This window comes from Crassostrea angulata, unplaced genomic scaffold (assembly GCF_025612915.1).
Source record: "Crassostrea angulata isolate pt1a10 unplaced genomic scaffold, ASM2561291v2 HiC_scaffold_3, whole genome shotgun sequence".
Taxonomy (NCBI): Eukaryota; Metazoa; Mollusca; class Bivalvia; order Ostreida; family Ostreidae; genus Magallana; species Magallana angulata.
In genome coordinates, this window is record NW_026441568.1 from 113,774 (window position 1) to 137,581 (window position 23,808).

At 30.8% G+C, this 23,808-nt stretch overlaps 1 protein-coding gene and 1 pseudogene across 1 annotated transcript in view; both read right to left on the reverse strand.

Annotated features, from left to right (window-relative positions):
• The window catches only part of LOC128168553 (uncharacterized), a 29,906-nt gene extending 28,174 nt beyond the window's left edge, over nt 1-1,732 (reverse strand). Inside the window, exon 1 of the mRNA XM_052834747.1 lies at nt 1,660-1,732. The gene's annotated coding sequence lies outside the window, so the exon portion shown is untranslated. The remainder of the gene's footprint in view (nt 1-1,659) is intronic.
• Nucleotides 1,733-8,070: 6,338 nt separating this feature from the next.
• LOC128168550 (uncharacterized) lies at nt 8,071-11,631 on the reverse strand (annotated as a pseudogene).
• Between the last annotated feature and the right edge of the window lie 12,177 nt (nt 11,632-23,808).

The following is a 23,808-nucleotide window of genomic DNA, read 5'->3' on the forward strand; positions in this document are numbered from 1 at the left end:
CAAACTTTTTTTTATAGATAGTTTTAGAACAAAGAAGTAATTAATGTTGTAACTAAACTGTCTCTTATGAATATAGTACTACGAACATTGCTTAAAGTTATAAATAGCCTCTAATACAATTTAATATATATATAGCTCATTAGGTTTCCTTCATTTTCCGGCAGTTTTTCTAATAAAATCAAGACAAATAGTGTTACATGTTTGTTTTCTTGTAGCACAATTGTGTCAATAATTGAAACAACCGTGTATTTCATGTTTATAAAAATGGAACCGTCAAAGGATAAGTTGGTGCTACTAACATTTTGACGTCATGATAAAGTTCACACTGAATTGAACGTTTTCGCTATTTTATAGGTTCATATAAGGAAATTTATTCGCAAATGTAAATATCTAATTGTCAACAATAAATGAACTATAACTAGAAACATTTTTAAAAAATATCCTTTTAAGGTGCCCAAAACATTCAATTGTTTAAGGAGTGTTTGACGTATAAATTATTAAGAAGCAAAAAATACTGTGGGGTCATTAATATTCTCAGTGACGCAATTTTCGTTGTATTTGTTTGGTAGCCATCACTAACGAATTTACATTTTTGACAAAAATTAATATTAAAGATCTAGTTTTTCAAATGAAACTGAAAACTGACACATTCACGAAATTACATCGGCACAATCCACGAAAATTAAATGATTGTACAATATGTTCACATATGGCACATCTATGCGTAAGTGTCTGAAGAAATCACACAATTCTGATGTTTTAATGCTTATCGTTTTATACATGCAGAGTGTTTACTTGAATATTACTTAATCAGAAATAAAAATACCTTCATAAAATATACATATTCCTCACGTTTTTGTTGACATTGATATACTATTTGACAACCGTTTAAGTATATTTTTTTAAGTCAGCACAATCGATTTTTCTAGGTCGTGTAATAAAACTTAACACAAACATCGCACGTGTGTTCAGATTTTTTTTATAGTTTACCTTGTTTATCAAAGCTAAGTACCTTTGATGATGAAGTAATAATATCCTTCGAACCTGGCTTCACACTTCCATTTTGTCTGTAGATTAATTAGGTTGATAATCCTGAGCTATATACATAACACATATACATATAAGGTAAATTTACGTAAAGCTAAGTTATTGTTACAGATACAAAATTTGGGTTACATAAATAAACATTCGCATTTGATAATTGAAATCATTAAAACAACTGACATAATATAAGTACATGTATTAATGTCGTAGTTTATGCACTTCATTGAAGGGTTTGAAGTAACCTATCTGATCGTTTATTTTAAGAATTATGTCAGTTTCAGAAGTTTCACAATGATCTGTTTATAGTGTAGGGATTTCCATCTAAAACCTTATGGGTATATATTTTTAAAACGCTAAAATGAAAGTAGTTTCGTTTTTCTATTTATTTAGATCATATTTGAAGATGTAAAGATATAGATATAAATCAAATAGATAAGATATTTTGTTGAGTAATAGATATACACATTAATATCAATGATTTTAAATGAAAAAATTAAAAATATGTTGTTTTGATAAAACAAAAACATTTTTTCATGTACGGTTTAAAATCAAGAGAAACATACTCTATCTAGATTTTATAATTTACAACGTAAAAAACTAGTCAGAGAAACATACCGTTTACAAGATCGAATCCTTTTGTTTTATACCACTATACTAGAGTGGTTAAATTCTGGTTTGCTGTGTAGACTGTTTCCGGGTGCGAAGTGTACTTTCTAGCGGCGGCTGTTTAAATCAAGGGCAAGGAATCCAGTCAACAGCTCAAAAAAATTATCTTCATTGTTTTGATATAGGAATGTATTTCTCATTATAATCAAATAACAATACAATAGACTCGCTTTTTTGGCACGAAAAAAGTCCTGTTTTGAAATTTAGTCATTAAGTTTTTTGTATGATCTACTTTATTAATCTTTATTCATAAAATCAGAATTTCATCAACTCGCTGCCTTTTGACTGTTTAACGTAGCTCGCGGGTTTGCTGACGTCACAATAGGATTCGACGTAAAGAGTTGACCGTCATAGCAAACTCATACATTTCTTTTAGAAATAACAAATGATCTTTAGAAACATAAAATGAAATATTTTAAAAAGCTAAATTGCAGTTTATACAAACATTTATAGTTATCAAGTGCTAAAAATTTAAAGATGGCATACATTGTCGCATTGAGTTCTATAAGGTATGAGTGTGCGTTGGAACTCTTTAATCTAATTTATGTTTAGACAAGTACATGGTAAATAAATTGAACCGTATGCATTAACTTTGCTCGTTTCACAATTATGAATTCTGTATTTTCCAATACCAATCTAACTATTAAAATAATTTTGGCTTTAGCTAGTTTTCGTATGCAATTACAAACTTATTAATGTGTCAATACTTGTATGGTAATTATTTTTGCATTGAATGAATGACTGACTCATTGAAAAGAAAAGCAGCCATGTTTCTTCTCTTTACAACATTACATTAATTTCCTTTTTGCATTCGAAAACATTCATAATAATGTTAATTAGATTTGCATGTTCTAATATATGTTAATTAGCTAGTCTGGTCAACCAGCGCATTTTCATATTTGGTTCTCAGACGAAAGAAATTGATGACGTCGGGCTAACGTCGTGAGAAAAATATAGGATTTTGTGAAATATTTTAAATCTTTAAAGTTGTTTTACGAAAAATTGGCCGAGAACACATATTATTATTTTTTTATGAATTGATTCAAAATTATCTCTTCTGTTATTGTGTTGAGTAAATCTAAGTTCGTCTAGATCGTTTAAAAGTTTGGAGCATAGTTTTGAAATGCGGTTTTCGACTAAGATATGCATTTTACTATATATTTCATTGAAATGGCGGAGCTTGATTTTATCAGCGACACTGTGTTTGAATCACGATAACATTATTACTACGCAGACGAATCTCAAATAAATTTTAGAACTTAATCTCTGAAACCTATCGATCACGCGGACAAATTTTCAGGGTAGGTTTTCTCGCAAGCAGTAAACCCGCGAGCTACCTTAATATTGCAATCATTTGACAATGTATCAGTATTCTCATGCCGTGGTTTTCAGAACGGGAAAATTACATCAAAATGTTTAATCTATCCAAAAATACGTTAATGATTATTAGATACGTTAATCTGAATTTAAGGCCTCAGACAAAACATGTCTAAATAATTCTCGCAATTATTTTGTGAATAGCTTTTCATTAACGACAGCCAGCTGTCAGCTGCCTTTTCTCGCCATTAGTAGTACATATTCCATTGCTGCAATTTGTGTATTTTTGACGGGGCTGATCTATTTGCCTTACTTTTATTTTATTTTTTTAATAAAACAACTTAGGCAGGTAACCGAGGATACCAATTTGATGTTTATTTTAAAGTTAAATATAAACTTGATTTCGTTGTTTAAATAAACATTCAGTCATATCAATAATAATTTTACGATGTTTGTTTTAAAATCAAAAAACCCTATCTGATTACATGAGACACGGGATAATGACTTCATAAGGAACGAGACGCGTTTTATTTGCTATAGATAATGTTAAGCTCAAATATGTATAAACGTGACAAGAATAAGAAAACGCCAAAACATTTGATAACAAATGCTTAGACGAATATAAAAGATGATAAATTATTAAATAAAAATACATTTTAAATCAATATAAATCTTCATGTACATCTTTATGTTCTTTAATCAAAGATAACAAATGCTTAGACGAATATAAAAGATGATAAATTATTAAATAAAAATACATTTTAAATCAATATAAATCTTCATGTACATCTTTATGTTCTTAAATCAAAGATACAGTGTACGTGACAGTAACATTATTATTCATTTTTAAAAATTTGGCTTCAAATAAAGCAACAAGTATTCAACTGTTCATTATATGTAAAAGTTGGTTATGAAGGTCCGAGCTGGGACTGAAGTGGATCATATTAATTGACATTCATTTACCGTTTGAAAACAATATGTTCATATTTTTCAACACGATCATTTTTCTATATCTAATAAAAACAACAACAGACCATTTCTGAATGTGAGACATGTAACTCGTCCAGTAATTCATGTCAGTACTTTAACCTGGGATAACAACTCTGATCCCTCGAAGAAAACATCAATATTCAATAGTTAATTTATTGCTTATCGAAAGTATGCTACAATTTTTGGTCTGGTTGTGAGCTTCGCAACCAATTTTGATTAATTCCACTACATGAGACAATACAATGTCATTCTTTGTTGCAGCTGCCACAGGTACGTTCCGTAACTGTATTCTATGTATCAACTCTGTCTCTCTATCAAACACTGTCCTTGACTCACCCTTCTCTGTCTCTGGAAAAAGTGAAAAAAGTATTGCCATTTTGATGTTTTTGTGTAGCGCTATACTTGAAATTAAACTGGTTATTTCCCACCGCAGGAGTTGAGACATTGTTTATAATGGGATTGCATCTTGGGTCCAAATGTAGAGGCTCGAGGGTTATAGTCGGTAATAAGTGCAACTTGAAGCGAGTAAATTGGGTTGTCCTATGGCCTATCAGAATGCAAGCTCTTAAGGTCAATGAACCTAGTCTGTATTCAGAAATATATATGCTTAATTTATTTAATTTTTTTACGTATCTTTTTATCATATCTAGCAAACTTGTAAAATTGTCTTGCGTATTGTTTACACATTTATACCCTGCCCCCTCTCGCTTTCTCTCTCTCTCTCTCTCTCTCTCTCTGTGTCTCTCTCTCTCTCTTAATTCGACATTTCAAGAAAGATCTGAAAAATAAATTGATGACCTTCTAGCAACCTATATTCATACAAATACCTCTTGATTTCGTTCAAAGGAGTAATAAAAAAAGTCCTTTATAATTTATATTTCTCTATATGGATAATTCAAATGGTTGACAATTTTATTGTCATTTTTCATGAAAACATTTAGCATTGTTACGTTTTATTTAAAGGCTTGATCAAGTGCATTTAATACATTATATTATGGTCAAACTTTAAAAAGTATGCTTCAAATTATCTTGATCATAAAATTAACAATAGGCATTCACTCTTTTATCATTTAAAAATATTAAATCATAGTAAATACTAGCATTGGAGAATTTGCCGCAAGATGTATGCATAAAATTAAACCGAGTTTATTCAATTTCCTGTTTTCCGATTGACTGTTAAAGGAATGTCGTATGTTAATTGTCTTTTCTTTTCATATTTTTCCCTCTAATTTTCTTACGTTGTCATTCTAAATTCTGCTTAATTAGAGTCATGATCATTAATCATCAGACCGTTATTCATGTAAATTTTATATAGTTCTTACAAATATGTCAAAAATCAGTATCGACCTGTATTATATTTTTTACGTCTTAGTATCCTGTAGGGACTCTCTTAAACGTTCCTGTGTAACTAGTTTTATACCCGTAGTGTACCTCCTTGGACACGGTGTCAGCTGTGACACAGAAGATATTGGTCAGTTCTTTTCTATTGTTTGATTACCTTATTTAAACTGCCGCATTGCACACCTGGCAGACAGTGGCTACGATTTCTTCTTGACAGGTATGAACAGCAAAGGTTTTGAGTCATCCTTTTTCCTACTATGGGTAAGTTAAATTATTTTATACTTTTGTAATTCAACTACAGCTCATTCTTTTAAAATTACTGTGGAGTTTATATTTAGTATTTTTTGTTACATTTTGATAACGAGGAAGAACTGTTTAACATATGTGCTTGCTCGCGCATGTTCCTGTGTGATCACGTGTCGAGTGTGTGTGCTTTATATTGGGATATAAATGCATGATATACTTGTATTTTGCCGTGTAGTACGGTGTACTTGTATATTGTCCGTGTAGTACGGAATACTTTTTCTATCGGTTTGACGTTGTTTTTCTTTGTTAAGTACTGTGATACTCTTAACGTTATCCAGTGTTTGTATTCGCTGTAGTTTCATGCTGTTGTATGGTGTGTTGTTGTTGCTATAATGTTATATTTAAGTTCGTTTGACCTTGCCTATGTTTATGTAAAGTATTTTAATCATGTAACTCCAAAAAGTGTGTTTGTTTAATTTAATAAGGCCCCTATCCTTTTTGATAGTCAATCGCCATTGGTATACCTGTCCGCCGCTGTCTCACGCCATGCCATATCTACCCATCTCGTCCGTTTCCTCACTGGATGGCATCTTCTACAATTCTACATGCCCGTGATTGAGACTTGGGAGACCAGAAAACTTAAACGTTTTATTGTTTATGATATGTATAAATTATGTTTTATATTTGTTTTGTTTTATTTTATATGAAAATTTGTAAATAGAAATCGAATCTTGTTGTGTTTGACTTAACAGTCACGACGCCTGTCGTGACAAAATATCACATTTAAAGATGAAGAAAATGTTTTAAGATATTGTTTATGCAGCGAGTAAAAACTTTATAAATATATCTAATGTAGAAATATCAACTTATATTTCTCTGTGAGTATCGCTAAGTACACATTCATTTTATTCTCATTTCTAAAAATCCTAAACATTGATTACTCCGTAGTTTTAAGATTGTTTTTTAACATGAGCTTTTCAGACAAATTTCATTAAAAATTAAATTTCATGAACGAATCAATTAATTATAGATTTATTTACTTACTGCTTTTTTCCTGGTGATGGACTACACAGTTGTCAGAAGTACGACACATAAGATGAATTTCCTGATGTTTAAGATTAATTTTTTATCATTTTGTGTACTTTTTTTCTAAGCATCTTTATATTTCGAATGACCATAAAAATTTAAAAAAAAAAAACGCTTAATAATTGCTGAGCGCATTTATGTACACAAGGCACTGTGAGTGAACACTGATCATGAACTCCTTGTGACGATGAGCGCAAGCGGAGCTGATAGCACACAACTGTGAACTGAAAATGCACCACGTGTGCAGGTTAAACTCACGGTGACTGCACGCAGAATACACGGTGAGAACACGCTGAGCGAATAGTGAGCCAAAGCATGGTGAAATAGAAGAACGTTTCGGGTACTGTAACAGCTTAAAACTAAAATTTTCTGTAGATTTATAAAAATTGCTAAGAGAAGTTCTGGTACAAAGACTGTCTGAAGCAATGTAGTTGGAGTCAATTTCACAAGGGTCAATTTCAACCTGTTGATGTCATCAGTTATTAGAAAAGACGTTGTTTTTTTCCTGACATTTAAAAAAAGAACCATTATTAACTTACAATGTTGACTTTTGATCTCAATATTCAATGTTTAAAACATACTCTTGAGTTTTTGCAATACTAAACGTTGAAGTATTTAATCAAAATCAGGTCAATTTTGAACACGCGTCACTAGACGGAAGATTTTTTCAACCGAATCAAATACACAAATACATGCAATTGACGATCCGTGCCTGGTAATGCCAAATTTGAGACGAGTAAATCTATAGAATGAATAGAAGTAATTTATATTGATGTTTTATACTTTCATGTGTGCGTCCTTTACATCTCGACTTACATTACGGAGAGAAACAAAACATAATGTGGTATAAGTACCCTTTCTATTATCTTACTATTGTCATCGGGTTCGGGGTGCTATGAATAGATATATGTATCCAGATCCTCACTACATGGAACAGACCAAACTCCTCTCCGAAGTTTTAATTTGATCTATGTATTCTATGGTTTGTGTATACATGCACATATGTGTCAATAAATATTGACATTATTCACTCGTCTCACGACAATAATTCTGTTTATTGATTTCCATAAACAATTGCACTGTACTGCCACACCACCTAGTGTGCCTTGCTGTTAATACAAACAATGATGCCTTCAAATGAAACAGCATGCTTCGATCCAAAATGTATTTATCTATAACTGTGCTTGTGATATTCTTCTTATAATGCATGTATATGTCTTTTGCTTTTCATAGGATTGAAAAAGAGAAAATAAGAATGAATCATAAATATATGATGTATAATATAATATAATATATCTATTAATGAAATAATGTAATATAATGTAATATAATGTAATATGATAATATATAATTGAAATTATAAATCAGAAATGTAAGCAATGCTTGGCCTTAATTGTTTTACATGTATGCTACACGTTGCAAATTATTCGAATTATTCCAGTCAGTGTTTGTCTAAACTATTTTGAATGATTATTTAAGTGTTTTGTTTTGCATTAACTGATATATTTAAGTATATTCATTTGCGTATCTGATAGTCATAATAAAATTTTATTTTACTGCTGTTTCTCTCTCCAATGAAAATGTGTACACAAATAAATTGACAACTTGAATTACATGAAAAAAGTTTACAGACCTAAGAATCAACATTGTTTTCACTTTATTGTTTATTTTGTTTTGAACATATTTGTGAAAAATTATTGTTAGAAAGTCGGTTTGATAGAATAAAACACGTTCGTCAGTTTAACATAAGATTATAAGTAGATCCTTTGTAGAAAAAATATATTGTCTCGTATTTGCAAACGCCAGTAAAAAAAAACCAAATAATAATATTCACGCCGGTTATTCATTACTCATGAAAATTATATACTATTGATAGAAACATTTTGCGCATGTGCAATACCGCGTTGTCAAAGACTGAAGATAAATCCTTAGTCATTTCGTTTACAATTGGAGTAACGACGCAAACTACACAAACAAAGCCTAACCAATTTTTAGCCTACCTCGTGGAACTAGACTAGTAACATTAACATGTACTGAAACGGACCCAGGTTTTTTCCCATCCAAAATTTACATCATTTTGATTATACACATTAACGACATACATAGAAATACTGTTAAAAACAACACAGACAGTTACTACAAAAACCGGAAAAATCCTGACCAGTAAAGCCTACATAGTCGCGTAAACTCTTGCGAACAAAACAAGGAAAAAAACCAAATAGTAATTAGTATGATATGGAAATCAAGAAAGTTTATACTAGCTTTAATATTCTTTTATTATGTGGTTTAAGATGTTATCATGAAATTAGTATTGTAAATACAAGAAATGCAATCAGGCATATAATATATCATTTAGATTATAATTAGGTTAATTTTAGCATTTATACATCTGCGTACTCAATGACAACAATGCGACAAGCTATTCGTTATTTAGTATCTTTATATGTCAAGGATTTACTTTTTTGCTTAAAACCCGATCCTAATGAGATTAAAAAAAACTAATACTTTAAAAAATATAAACCCATCAATATAAGTAGTGAGCTTTAACTACTATAAAGCCATTAATATAAATAGTAGGTATCAATTTTATTACAAACAATAAACCAATTATCTTCACTTTGACAGCAAATCAAATTTCTCAAATTTTGAAATGTTCTTAACACTTTGAATAAAGTATAATAGAGAATTGTCGTACATATTTATACAGAGCCATGCATGAATTGATAACTATATAATAATATTTACATATGTATAACACAAAGCACATTTACATAAGAAAAATAAGATTAAAAGTGAAACATTTTTTTAGTTTAAACTCCACTTCCTCTATGTCCAATTGACATAAAAAATATTTATTCGCCTTTCAAATACTTATAGACGTTCACGATGCCACGATTGTTCCCTACATAAATATTTTGTTTGTCGTCTAGACAAAGACAGGTAAATACTATGTTTGATGACATATTTTTCAGCAATATTGTCTGAAATTCCCCGTCTTCATCCAGGAGATGAATACTAGAATTAAAAGCCACAAGTATGTGTCCGTATTTGTCTGTACAGATGTCCATGGGAGTCAAATTCTCAGGGTGTGAATACGTAAACCGACGTCCTCCTGACCTGTCCATCCCCACTACTGTCTCATATTGATTACCAGATATGATGATGTCTCCGTTCTTGTTCTCCGTGATATATGCATATGCGGCTATTGACGAAAACTTCCATCCTTGTATTCTGTCGTTGATCCAGATGTCCTGAATCTTCAGTCCATTTTCATCGTACCTTGTTATCTTATGAAAGAAGCGGACTTGCCAAGGACTTTCTGTTACGGTAGGTATTTGTATTAATACCAAGATGTGACCGTTAACAAAAGAACTATAAATACCAACTACATCCTCCGATTTATCTGTTTTAAGCAGTGTGATAGATATTCGTGAAGTCTTTTTCTTTTAAAATACGATCGCCATATTTGTTATCATCTCCATCCCCATTTTCATCCTCATCTTCAATAAACCGATCTGACTTATATAACAAGGCATCATCTTTTGAAACGCAGAACAATCCTAATGAACGAACGGCTTCTTTTATATCTCTATTATTGTCGACTTGAATTATTCCATCATCAAAATCAGACATCACCCACAGTCTTCCTGATTTCACATATGAAATTTGTTTTATATTCGGAACAGGTGTATCAATGGTCAGTGTAGGAATGGCGGACGGAAGTAAAATCAGTCTGTCTAAGTCGTCTGTCAAGGTTAAAGTTAATAAATATAAATTATAAGTAATCAATGTCATCTCAAGTTGATATAAAATGATTGCATGCCATTAAAATTGTTTACACGACTACTTCAAAGACCTATTTCTATACGAAAATCCCGTTTCTTTCTCTGTCAACATATGTGATCTCTTGTTATCGACTGTTCGTAGATTTTATTTATTGTTTAAATTCAATACAATTTACTAAAGATTGTATTAGGAGTCAATATGTAATCTCTTTCCTCAACTAATTCATATAGTCAAATATTATTACTTGAGAGAACAGTTCTGTTTTTATTCAAATATCTGACCAATAATATCAACACCGTATCATGTCCGATACCAGTTATTTTATCAAAAGTATATAAAAAGTTGCTGTGTTTTTTTAAATATAGAAAGGGGACAAATAATTCGAAAACGCTCTGAAATACGCACTCACCTCAACGAAAACACTTTAAAATCATGAATACATCGCAGATGCATGCCTAATGTATTTAAAGAAAGAAGATCCCGTCGCTTGGTATAATTAGACAAGAACAATATCGTCTCAGTGAATTATTGCATTATCATGTTATTTGATTTAAATGTTTTCTTAGGCGCGGCGGATTCAATTAAGCTCTTACAATATTGATTTTTTTTTATAATTCTATTAATGTGTTCGAAAGATATAGAATACAAAAGATATATCAAATCAATAAAAAAAATAACATAACAATGATAGAAGTTTTCTAGAAGGGAGCATTTCAAAAACTGTATTACTTCTCCTTTTCTATTAAATATTTTGGGAAAGAGCGTTCTTTTGAGAGAAAAATAACATTATTCTGCATTTTATATTCTATCAAACTGAAATATGATACTTATAATATGATGTTGAATTAGTAATTTTACAGAAATTACCATGTCATCGACTTTCTTTTTACGGAGGCACTTCTTAATTTGCGGCGTGTCATTTTTTTCTTCATTTCTTTTATTGAACATTATTGCGCACACTCAATGAAACAAGAGGATTATGGCTCAATATCGCTCACCTAAGCAACAATGACTTTATATGAGTGTTCAAAAGATATTATACCATATGGCCTCTCGGTAGAATAACAAAACAATAAATATTGTAAAGTATTCGAATATTACACTTATTTTTGCATAAAATTCAATCTTTGACATTGTACCTGTATTGCATGCCATTTCTACCGAAGAAAAAAGAAAATGCTATGCAAGATGATATTAAAGTAAACTCTTAGTAGGGGTACACTGCTTACTTCAGATTCCCTTTTTTTTTTCGTTTTGCCCCCCCCCCCCTCTTAACCCCACTTTATATTTGAGAATATATACTAGTAGGTACAATTTCTTCCTGAACTACTTACTATTTAAGTTTTTTTTTTTAAAACTTATTATTGTTATTGTATTTTATTAAGAAACCTATAGATGTGAAAAATAAAATTATATCCCAATGCGCTTAATTTCTAAAATTAAATACATTCAAAATTTAATTGGTCATCCCCATTCTTAACGACTGTTGTTTACAAGGCGTAAATTCGTGTGACTTTTATTACTTTACCCACTTGATTAATGAATACCCTCCAATGAAAAATGTTTTCACGTGACATGTTAAGGAGCTATTATAATCAATAACATGCATATCACTCTATATTACAAAGGCCCACCATTTTTTGAAATCTTTATTAGAAAACAAATGGCCACCAACCAGTGAATTTTCCGCACTAATATTGTCTTTGGAATACCAATAAAACTTCTATCCCCGTAACAAACATGTGTCAGAACTATACATGGAAACTGTTTTAACGGTGTTGTTTTTATTTACCCGTGTCTGAAAAACTAACAAAATTGGTGTAAACTTCATATTATTAATCGTTTAAAGAGGGGGCCCAAGAAAGTATTTACGTTACAGTATAGCATCCTTTGAATTTTTTGTACAAGTATTTATTGTTTAGCGAGACTTTTCAAATTATCAACCAAAATTTCAGCGTCAATCATAAAATTATAAGCAAGATACTGAGCTAACAATTCTGCTAGGTTTGAGTCATAGTTTGAATACACGAGTGTATTAACTTGGTATTTCCTATTCAGCAGTGATAAAAAGAAAAGGATGGTCTCAAATCTGTGTACAAACGTAAATTTGTGAGCAAAGCTCTAGATCTTGCTTATAATTCGAAGCTAAACACTCAAATATGGTTAGTAAATAGATATTATAAACAACTAAACATAAAAAACATTCACTGAGACAAATAATGATCACAAGTTATTTTTCAAAAATAATCATTGAAAAAAACTCCAAAAAATGCTGAGCATCTCAACAAAACACATTGCAAAAATCAACCATAAAGCAAACGATCATACGGTTTACCATTAGAATGAATTATTTATAGCATTCTGCTTCAACGTCAGATTTTCATTTTTATTTTTTTTTTTTGCGCAGGTAAACAATCAACTGTCTGATTTACCGATATCTATGTTTGATTTGGTACGTAAAAAATATAAAATAGAGGCGAAGTTCCTCGGGTTTCAAAGCATAAATAATAAAGATGAAACGATAACCGAAACAATACAACATAACACCACTGTCAAATGTGAAAACTGTCACAACATTGAAATATTTAACGCAATTTATTTCACAAAATCGACACCAATGTATTTTGCATGTTTCAAAGATTCCCTTCGCGCGCGAACTGTTGCACAACAAACACATTTAGAAGTATGGAGTACCAAACCCGAAGTTATAAACTGATTTAAGAATGCCTTTCTTTCAATATTTTTTTTTTTGTAATAACTCGGGTTTAAAACAGAATTAGCCCATAATTTGTACAATTTAAATTTTCCTTTCCAGAAGGATAATTTATGCTAACTTACGTTGGATTTGATTCAGTAGTTCCTGAGAAGAAGATTTTTAAAAAATCATCTCCCCCTTTTTCTACAGTTTTGAGGTTTTCGCTTTGAATAAAGATTGGTCTTTCATTTCTGCAATTTATATTTGCCTTCCCATTAGGATGCTTTGTGCCAAAGAACAAGGTACTTGACAGAACTGAAATCTACATAATCGTGTTCTAACTAGTTTATCGATCGGTCGAAACCTTAAGCATTAACCTAAAAAAATCACCGACTGCACAAAATGTTCATAATGTAAGTGTCAAACTCCAACAAAAGACAATTTTTTTGGCATATCGTAGATCATTTAGGTCCGAAAATCCCTATCCATTTTAAACATCTGATTCCATTTGTAAACCATTGTCCTAGACATATGTAGGCCATCTCTAGCAGCATTTAAGAACATTTTGGTAGCATCAGAGATTTTCCTGCTTGCATACAAAATTTAATAAAGGCCTGATGTTCAAAAATGTCCTTTGGGCTTAATTTTCATGCGCTGGTCGTCAATCTTCATACATCAAAATTGTTAGAAATTATATAATTTAATTGAAACTTTCAGAAAATGACTTTCCTAAGGTATTTTAACGTCACACGAAATATCGTTTATTTTTATGAGTTTAAACGGTACATTTTCTTAACACTATAAAAAAACTGACATGGTCCGGGAAGCATATATATTATCATGATAATTAAGCTGTAAATGTTTTATGGTGCATTCAAAAAAATCTAAACGAAGCTACAGTAAAAATTCAGCAATTGCGAACTTTTTCATGTAATCGGCCGAACACTGGATTAAATGTGACCTACCGGTCAAAAGTAAAAAATATATCATAGAAGACGAAGACAATATGACAATATGTCTACCGTCCGTTATTGTAGTACGATTGATCAAACTACTCTTCGTTGTTGGTATCCATTTCTTAGTTCAAAAACATAGCTACATGCACGTGTATTTTTGCTCTTGTTCAATTTGTCTGATCTTCTGTCACTTTTCTTTGAGTTCTTTAAAGGGATTCTGGACTAGCAAATGCAATGTAACACCACCAAATTCTCATAATTCACTCAAATGAGTATGTAACAGTTTATGCACTTGTTTATTTAGATAAAAAAAAAATCATATTGATGTCAGAAGATTGCATAAAAATTTAATTTACGTTTATTTTAAACGGTAAATGATACCTGGAAAATTGCTGAAAAAAAACATGCAAAACTGCTAAAGCCGACCCGTAAATATGGTAAGTAGCATCGCAAACTGTCATAAAATGGCAAAATGTAATAAACTTGCGTTGAGATCAACAACAAAAAAATCATGATATGAAATGCTTACAACATTCTTCATCAGAGAAAATGTGTTACTGGGTATGTTACTTGCTATGGTGTTAGTGTTTTGGTTTTAAGTGCATTTTAAGACTTTTTAAAAAAAAATACATTAACCCAGAATGAAACATATAATGATGATAACGAAAAACCATTTACTGTATGAGATAAACCGTACATTGCAGTGTTATTCTTCACTTAAAAAATGGGTAAATGACCTATTTTTGAGTTTATGGGCATTGAATTTTTTTTTCGAATGGCGATAAATCCATTAAAACATTTTCAACTATGAATGAGAATTCTTATTTGTTAAAATATTACAAATAATTAAACTCTTAAAAAAATAGATTACAATCATGAATAGCAGTGACACTAGATATAAGCAAAGCATTTTGTTTTCAGTAACAATTTTAAAATATATTCCAGTCCAATTTTCCTGTATTTTTTTTTAACAATTGCTACTCTTTTTTTATTCACTTTAACAAAAAAAATAATAACATTAAACTAAACACAGTATTTAACTACTTATATTAACCTTATTCTGCTCTCTTAAAATTTATGGATGTCAATGGGAAAAGTTTTGCGTTACGGTGTTTCTTATCGCTTTTCAGCATTTTTCAATGCTTCGCATTGCTGGCAATACGTTTATCTTTGTGAAAAGATTGATATATATCAAAATGAAAATTTAAAAATAATACTGACTCGAAAATAAAATCTTAAAATATATTGTTATAGTACTGTTACATATGGTTTAGCGGAGAAAAAAAATCCAAAAAAAATAAATTTAATTTCCTCTGTTTTGCTAAAGGTCATTTTTTAGTTTCAGCTTCATTCCGTAATATACAAATACGTATCTAATGTTATGCCATTAATATTTACATTCAGTGTTAATTAATCCTTGTCTTTGCATTGGATATATGCGACGTTCGATTTTCTATGAATACACTTTAATAATTCAAGAGCCATGTGCACACATATAAACGTTTCCACGTATTTGAGTTTATATATATATATATATATATATATATATATATATATATATATATATATATATATATATTTTTTTGAATTAAATGAAACATTCAATCTTTCATTACTAATTTGATGTCTTCTTTTATTGGAACAATAGTTGTTATAGAAACTTAAATTTTACCCAACATTAATCATTTGTTTTAACCTAAGTTAAGTCATACAAAAGTTTGATAAAGCTTTATTCAATTACCTCTAGGGATCAGATATACACAGAATTAAGAAAAATACAATCATTCAAGACTTTAGTTAGGGAAGGCTTAAGATGATAGACTATAATGACTTTATGTTAGCACTTAAATCAACCTGGATAAGAAGACTTCTTCATCCCTCGCCTAAATAAATACATATTTTAGAAGCTGAAATGAACACTAGACTAATGGTCAAGATGTACTGAATATACTCTCAAATTATGTAAATTAATACATTATTGTTTCTGGAAAGAAATACTCCTGAGTTGAATCAACAAACTGATTTCCAGATAACTATAAAAAAATTCAATACATTTGAACATACAATTATAATATAATCCAAGAATTAAAATAAACAAGGCATCTGTATTTCTAAAACAGTATTTTGATAATAATATGATCTGTATAATTGACCTTTTTGATCTAAATGATAATTTCGTAAGCTATGAATCGATTATTAACTCAAATGAAAAAAAAACTAATTATGTACAATATGTAGGACTGAGGAACGCATTTTTAAAATATATATAGGGACATATAATTTGACACAAGTAAAGCAAAAGATTCAGCCATATATACTTAACTCCTAAAACTTTTTACAAAAATAACAAGAGGCCAATTGGCCTTTACGGTCACCTGAGTAGCATGTAACCCATACACAAACTTGTCGAGGAGTCTCATAAATTTTTAACTATGTAATGACGATCACCCTTTCTGTCTGAAATCTTCCAAAGAACTATGAAACCTATAGTTTTGACGAAAAACGGAAAGATCTGGTCTACGAAATCATGAATTCAGTTTTCCTTTCAGCTGTGTAGGAGTAAAGAAGATATTTGTTTTAATATTACATGCATTAACACCTTGGACCTGCCCTAGAGTCAAAAACCCATACTCCAGAGGACACCACAAATAAAATTTCAGTAGAGGACTTCCTAGTAAACATAATTAAAAGTAATTTTTTTTTATACAGATGTGTGAGAAAAGAGAAGAAAATTGTTAAACATTACTAGTATATGCATTAACACTTCATTGCCATATCCCCCCCCCCTCATGTCCTGAACCCCTGACCAATGGGCCTTGAATTTCACAATTAAGGTAGGAGAGTTAGTGGACACCATAACCATGTAGACAGTTTTTTGCCCACAAGTGTGGGAGCAGAGAAGAAGATTTTTTTTAAGATTTAAAACATTTTTACTATATGACCATATTGGCCCCATCCTAGAGCCTGAACCCTTAAAGCTGCTTGGTCCGATTTTTTTGCAATTACAGTATCAAATTTTTTTTCATACAAATCATTTATCTTAGAAAGTTATGGACTTTCTCCTATTTACACCAGCAAAATCAGTCTCCTTTCAAAGTTAGAAATATTCAAAGTAAATAAAATAATTTCTCTTTGGGCGAACGAAAAAACAAACCAAAATGCATCACGGGAATGTTTAGAAAAGGAAACCGCTTGGTTTCGTCCCCCGAATGATTGGGGTTATTCAACCCGCATGCTATGCATCGATTGTAAAGAAAGAAAACTTTAGAAATATTAGCAAACAAAACGTACACATGTTTATGTGTAATTTGTCTGATCATTTCGACCTTTATTTAAAGCGATGTCAAATTCGTAATACAGCCATACCCGTCTCGTCGTAAGGGGTGAAATTTAACATGAGGCGAAATAACGCGGTACCTTTTTATGTCGTTTGTTTTGTTTAGCAAATTTTGTACCTATTTTTCTTCATTGAAATTTGGCATAATTGACGGGTAAAACTACTGCAATGTCTATTATTATACATATACTAAGCATAGCCATCGTTTAAAAGCGTGCATAAAATTTGATATAAGATCGGACCAAGCAGCTTTAACAAATGGGTCATAAATTTTACAATTTTGGTAGAGGGCTTCATTGACATTATAACCAGGCATAAAGTTTTTAACAAATATACAAAGACTGAACCCCTGACCCAGGTGTCATGAATTTCACAATTTTAGTAGAAGGCCTCATGGACACAATAATCGAGCATTTATTTTTTAACAAAAATATATGAGAGTAGAAAAGAAGATTTTCTAAGATTTAATACATTTTTTCTATATGGCCATATTGGCTCAACATTAGAGCTTAAACTCCTGACCCAGGGGTCTTGAATTTCACAGTTCTGGTAGAAGGCCTTATGGAAATCATAACCAGGCATTTAGTTTTCAACAAATATTTATGGTAGTACAGAAGAAGATCTTTTACGATTTAAAACATTTTAAATATTGGCCCAGCCTGAACCCCTGATACAGAGGTCATGAATTTCCCAATTTTGGGAGAGGGTTTTATGGACATCATAATCATGCATTTAGTTTTAAATTAATATATATGGTAGTAGAGAAGAAGATTTTCTAAGATGTAATGCACCTTTACTATATGGCATTTTGGCCCCACCCTAGAACCCGAACCCCTGACCCAGGGGCAATGAATTTCACAATTTTTGTAGAGGGCCTCATTAACACCATAATCATGCAACCAGTTTTTTCGTCACATGTGTTGAAGTAGAGAAGATTTTTGAATTTTTTTTTGTATTTTTTGCGTGTGGCGCCTGGGGTGGTAGAGCCATGAATTTCACAATTTAAATTTCTCTTATCTAAGAGATGCCCACACCAAAAATGGTAACAATCAGCCTCGTAGTTTTTAAGAAGTTAAAATGTAAAATTGTTAACGCACGACGAACGACGAACGACGCACGACGGACAAAAAAGGAGAGCACCTGAGTTTACTCGGGTGACCTAAAAAGAATTAAAGATATGTACAGTTTACTTATTAGAAAAAAGAAAAAGCAAATTACCTTTCTAAAAGTGGATAGAAAAAGACTATGAATGAATTTGTCTGCGAAACATTTTTTGAACTTCCATTTAAAATTACTCTTGAATCTAAACTCTAGTGGATGCAATATCAAATATTTATCTATATAAAAATCAAGCTTAAAGAATCACCTCTTTGTAACTTCTGTAAATTAAACATTGAAACAATAAAACATATATTTACAGAATGTCCTGTAGTTAAGGATACTTGGTGTAAAATTAAAGAGCTATTTTTAACAAAATAAAATGTTTCTATTATTTTGATAAAAGTAGCATACTTTTCGGTAAATAACAACAATGATAAACTATTGTTGTTGATACTTATTGTAAAACAATACATTTTTCCTGTAAATTCGAACATATCCAAAAATATTACCTTTTTTAGTCTAAGGAACACAATTGCTATCAGACTCCTTGTTCAGAAATTTATGCAATTAAAAAACCTGCAAATATTCAGAATATGAGAGATTGGAAAGCAATTTGTGATTTTCTGTAGGTAGCATATATATTAACTAGTATACTACCTAGGAACCAAATACCCATTACAATTATTACTATAAGTAAAATATGCATAGCTGTTTTATGTTTGATGTACCTGAGGATATTGCCTGTCTGTCTTTTTTTCTTTCTCTCTCATATTTAACTCTTTTGCAAAATATTATGCGTTATATCAATTTCTTGTACCATGTAAAATTGTAAAAGAGTTTCAAAAAAAATATGATGCATACTTTTGAAAAACAGCCATTAATAAATATCTACTTCTTCATAAAATAAATTTCCCCACAAAGTTTCTGGCACTATATTTTTAGTCGAAGAAGCAAACTAAATAACGTGTTGATATAGCATATTCCATTTTTCATATCACTGAGTAAGAGCGTTAATAATGATAAAAAATTCTTAATACAAATAGACATCAGTTTGAAAACATAAATATTAACATTGAATACTTATTTTTGGATGTCGCCGGTCCTATGACACACAAGGTGCAGACAAACTATCATTCCACGCTTACGCACGGTACTCAATTTGTCTGCACTACTTGGTGTGTCATTTGACCAACATCCAAAAAAGGCATTCATTGCCTAAATAATTCATTTTACAAATATTCTTTGCGAACAAGGTTTACTTTGTAACAATTTGAATTGGGGAACACACACCTTGAGTAAACACCATCCTTGACATCTAATTACTTTTCCTTTTTTATTTCTAATAATGATATCATTCATTGTAATAGTGAATGCATTTTAGAATATCTTTAATTTAATGCTAGTTGTAACGCCTCATTGTATAAGCTGGTATAGGAACGTGTATTATATAAAACGTTTCACGGTAACTGCGGTACTGCTCTTTTGCAGGGCAAAATGACATGGTTTGGTGAAATATGACGTATCGTTAATTGTTTCATTTACGTCATTTAATTATCTACCTACTGAAATTTCGGCAAAGTATATAATTTTACCCTGCAAGAGAGCAGTACCGCTGTCATTGTGAAGGGGTCTATTGGTTATGACAATCTCTCGCAGGATCTACTTTAATCACATGTAAACCTAATATACATGCATCTTCGTAACAATGTGCCATGAATAAAAAATAGCAATTCTTAAATTAATTCTTCTTATTTGAGTAATAAAAAGATGTATCAAAAATGCAGAGGTATACTTTTAATTTTAGGACAAATTAACACAATATACATATATCTTAATCATCCTAATAATTATCTGTGTCGTTGCTGTCTTCATCAGTGTAATAAGACGACAACAAAAGGGCGTCTTTGCTTTCAGAATCACTCTCGTCGCTCGTTTCTTCATATATCGCATCACTATTGTCATTGTCTTCACCATCATCATAGTCATCACCTTCATTATCATCATCATCATAATCATCTTTATCATCATATTCATCGTTATCATCATCATCATAGTATATATATATATATATATATATATATATATATATATATATATATATATATATATATATATATATATAACCGAATGTTATCACATAGCTGCAAACGAAACCGTCTGACGTGTCATTTAGGTGCCAACGGGACTTGGGGCGAAAAAACGGTTTGCACCTATGTCCGATCGGGTTTTTTAAATCGCTCTAACTCGGCGAATCGCGAACTGACACCAGGTAAACTCTAATCATGATAAGGAGAGTTCTTTCAGACGTTAAATTTTAGTTTTGAAATAAATATTTGATGCATAATAACTTAAAGCCAGTAAAGTTTTTGAGGGTACCCATTCAGGGAGTATATATCTCCGGCCGAGCGATTCCGTCTGAGATGTCATTTAGGAGCAAACGTCGGTTTTTTGAAGATTTCTTTCTAAACTTTGATACATATGTCAACAAAAAGCTCAGAGCAACTGGCTAATATTATGACTTATTTTTTTGAGGTACTGCGCTATGCATATGTATCTAGTTTTCAAAAGATATCGCCGTCGACAGAAATTTTAGTGCTCATTTTCAGCTGTGTTGTTTTTGTATATAATTTTAAGCTTCTACGCATGCTTGACCCAATAATGTGAACGAGAAGGAGAAAGAAATGGCGATAGTTATGTTCGGCTAAGTATGGTTTTACCGATCTGTACACGATTACGGCTTGTAATAAAGATGTGTCAGTGAAGAAAGTGAATACAAGAGAGCTGTACTTTAGGTTAACGGATTATATTTTTGTCGGTTTTCATTCTGTGTTGGACTAAACGAAAACGTCGCGTGTGGATATGTGGTAAGTAAACTTGCTCATTGTTTGTCAACATGAAAAAGTTGTAAAAAAAAATTAACTGACTGAAAATGTGGGTGCTTAGAATATTTGAAATATACTCCGCAAGATCTGAACAAATCTAACCAAGCTTGTTTTAAAACACAAAGAGATGAGAATAGTACCATGACTTATCTCAGTTTGATTTTTTTTTTTTGTTAAATTCTCCTAAAAGATGATTAGCCCATGCACATTCTTAAATCTGAGAGATAAATACAAAATAATCAAAATTGTTCTTGTAATACTACATATGTCTATATCCTTTTATATAAAAGACGTATTAATATAATAAATGTAATTAGGTTTATTAAAATATATCGTGTATTGGCACGACATAGTTTATCAAGATACATATTTTAATCAAACTACTTTGTTTCATCTAATTAATATCAGTACAGATACAGACTGTGGTTAATTTCTTGATCATATCAATTTCGTGAGGAGCTTTGTTTACATTTTACAGCCAAGGTCATGTTAGCTTCTCTCAGCGGCTGTGTTACTGATAACGGAGAAAAACCAGATGTCATTAAACATATGGAAAACACAGACAATCAGAATTGGGGAATGCCGACTAAATTCAAAACGATAAAGATTTGTAGATCAACAATCAACATTAAAGGTACACGAAGTGTTTTTTATTTTGGTTTTATTTTTATAATTTCTTTCTTTTTGAAAAAGCAGACTACGCACACTTATGAATAAACACCTAACCATATTACTTTGTGTTTACTTGCCTACGTGGAGAAAAAAAATAACAAAAAAAAAATAAGAAATAGAAAAAATGGTCATAATAAAAATAAAACAGATGTCAGCAGCAGATACCTTTCCAAATGTCCCATAATTTTTCAAAATATTGAATATACAAGTTTGTATTGCACCATACCTTTCAATATTGTAATTTAGTTTTAAGTGACAAAGGAAACCAAGCATGGAATTTTATTTGACATAAGACAATAAAATATATATTGTTTCATATGAAGAATTATAAAATTAACGATTTTGTTATGAAACGACGATGGAAGTTTGCCAATTATAATATTAGACATATTAAATCCAATTCTTTCAGAGGTCCTTCTATAAATTTATAAACTAAGTTCATTCCACAGGGTATGTATTTTAAAAACATATATTATCGTTTCCACTTTATTTTTACAAAACTGTCATCTGTCAGTAGTTTTGATATTGATTTTTTAAGGTAGTATCCAACTGGAAGAATTTTGTGTAAAGTTCAAATTTGAAGCCACTATACACAAGAATCTTTGGTTGTTTTAAAACAAATCTTTACAATGTCATATACAGTAAGATCTTCAACATTATAATCCGTTAGATCTTTTTTTTAAATTTTGATTTCAAAAGTTTGTGGTAGACATGTCTCGATTTGCTTTAAATTTATCTGATGGTAAAGTTCCTTCTCATTTCAAATCCAGGTAGCTTAATGAAAAGCAACCATATTTTTATGGGGTATCTAGGTTCAAATCCTAGTCTGGATTGTATGAATGAGAGACTTAACACCAGGTACTTACTCATTTTTCAACTTTGACAAAATTTACCTAATAAGTGAACTCAAGATCTGTAATTTATTGCTCCTAAACTCGCACAACTCGATCATTTTTGTATTGTCTGCGAATTGTCCATTGAAATAACATATAATTAATAGTCATGCAATTTTTTATCATTTGCTCCATGTAAACATGCAATCAATAATTCATATTCTCTCTCTCTCACTCTCTCTCTCTCTCTCTCTCTCTCTCTCTCTCTCTCTCTCTCTCTCTCTCTCTCTCTTGTTTACATTCCAACGTCTGTACTACATAAACCCAGTGAGTTATTTTGAGTTATCTTCTCTTTGAACCACGGATGAAGTATTCAAGCAGAAACAAATTACATTATATCGCCGAAATCGTCTGTCAGTGTGTTTTACTGTGTAATTGATTTCTTAAAATGAAAAGTAATCAAACTACATGTATTTATGAAGAAACATTCATTTTATAAACCAATCAATTTTTAAATACAATGGTTTTTATATAATTAGACAATTGCCATTTAAGTAAAATTTCTTTAATTATAGCGCACTTTGTTGTCAGCACCATTCGTAAACTTCTATACTGGATTTTGTCTTGAAAAAAATTAATACCACGTCATTATTTTGAAAATATCAAAACGATTGATCTTAAAATTTCTTAACTTCAGTTTAGGTGATTTATACTACTGCTCGAACAACTTTCCGATTAATTCCACAATAATTATTTTAATGATTAATAATGAATCTCTCTCTCTCTCTCTCTCTCTCTCTCTCTCTCTCTCTCTCTCTCTCTCTCTCTCTCTCTCTCTCTTTGTTTACATTCCAAC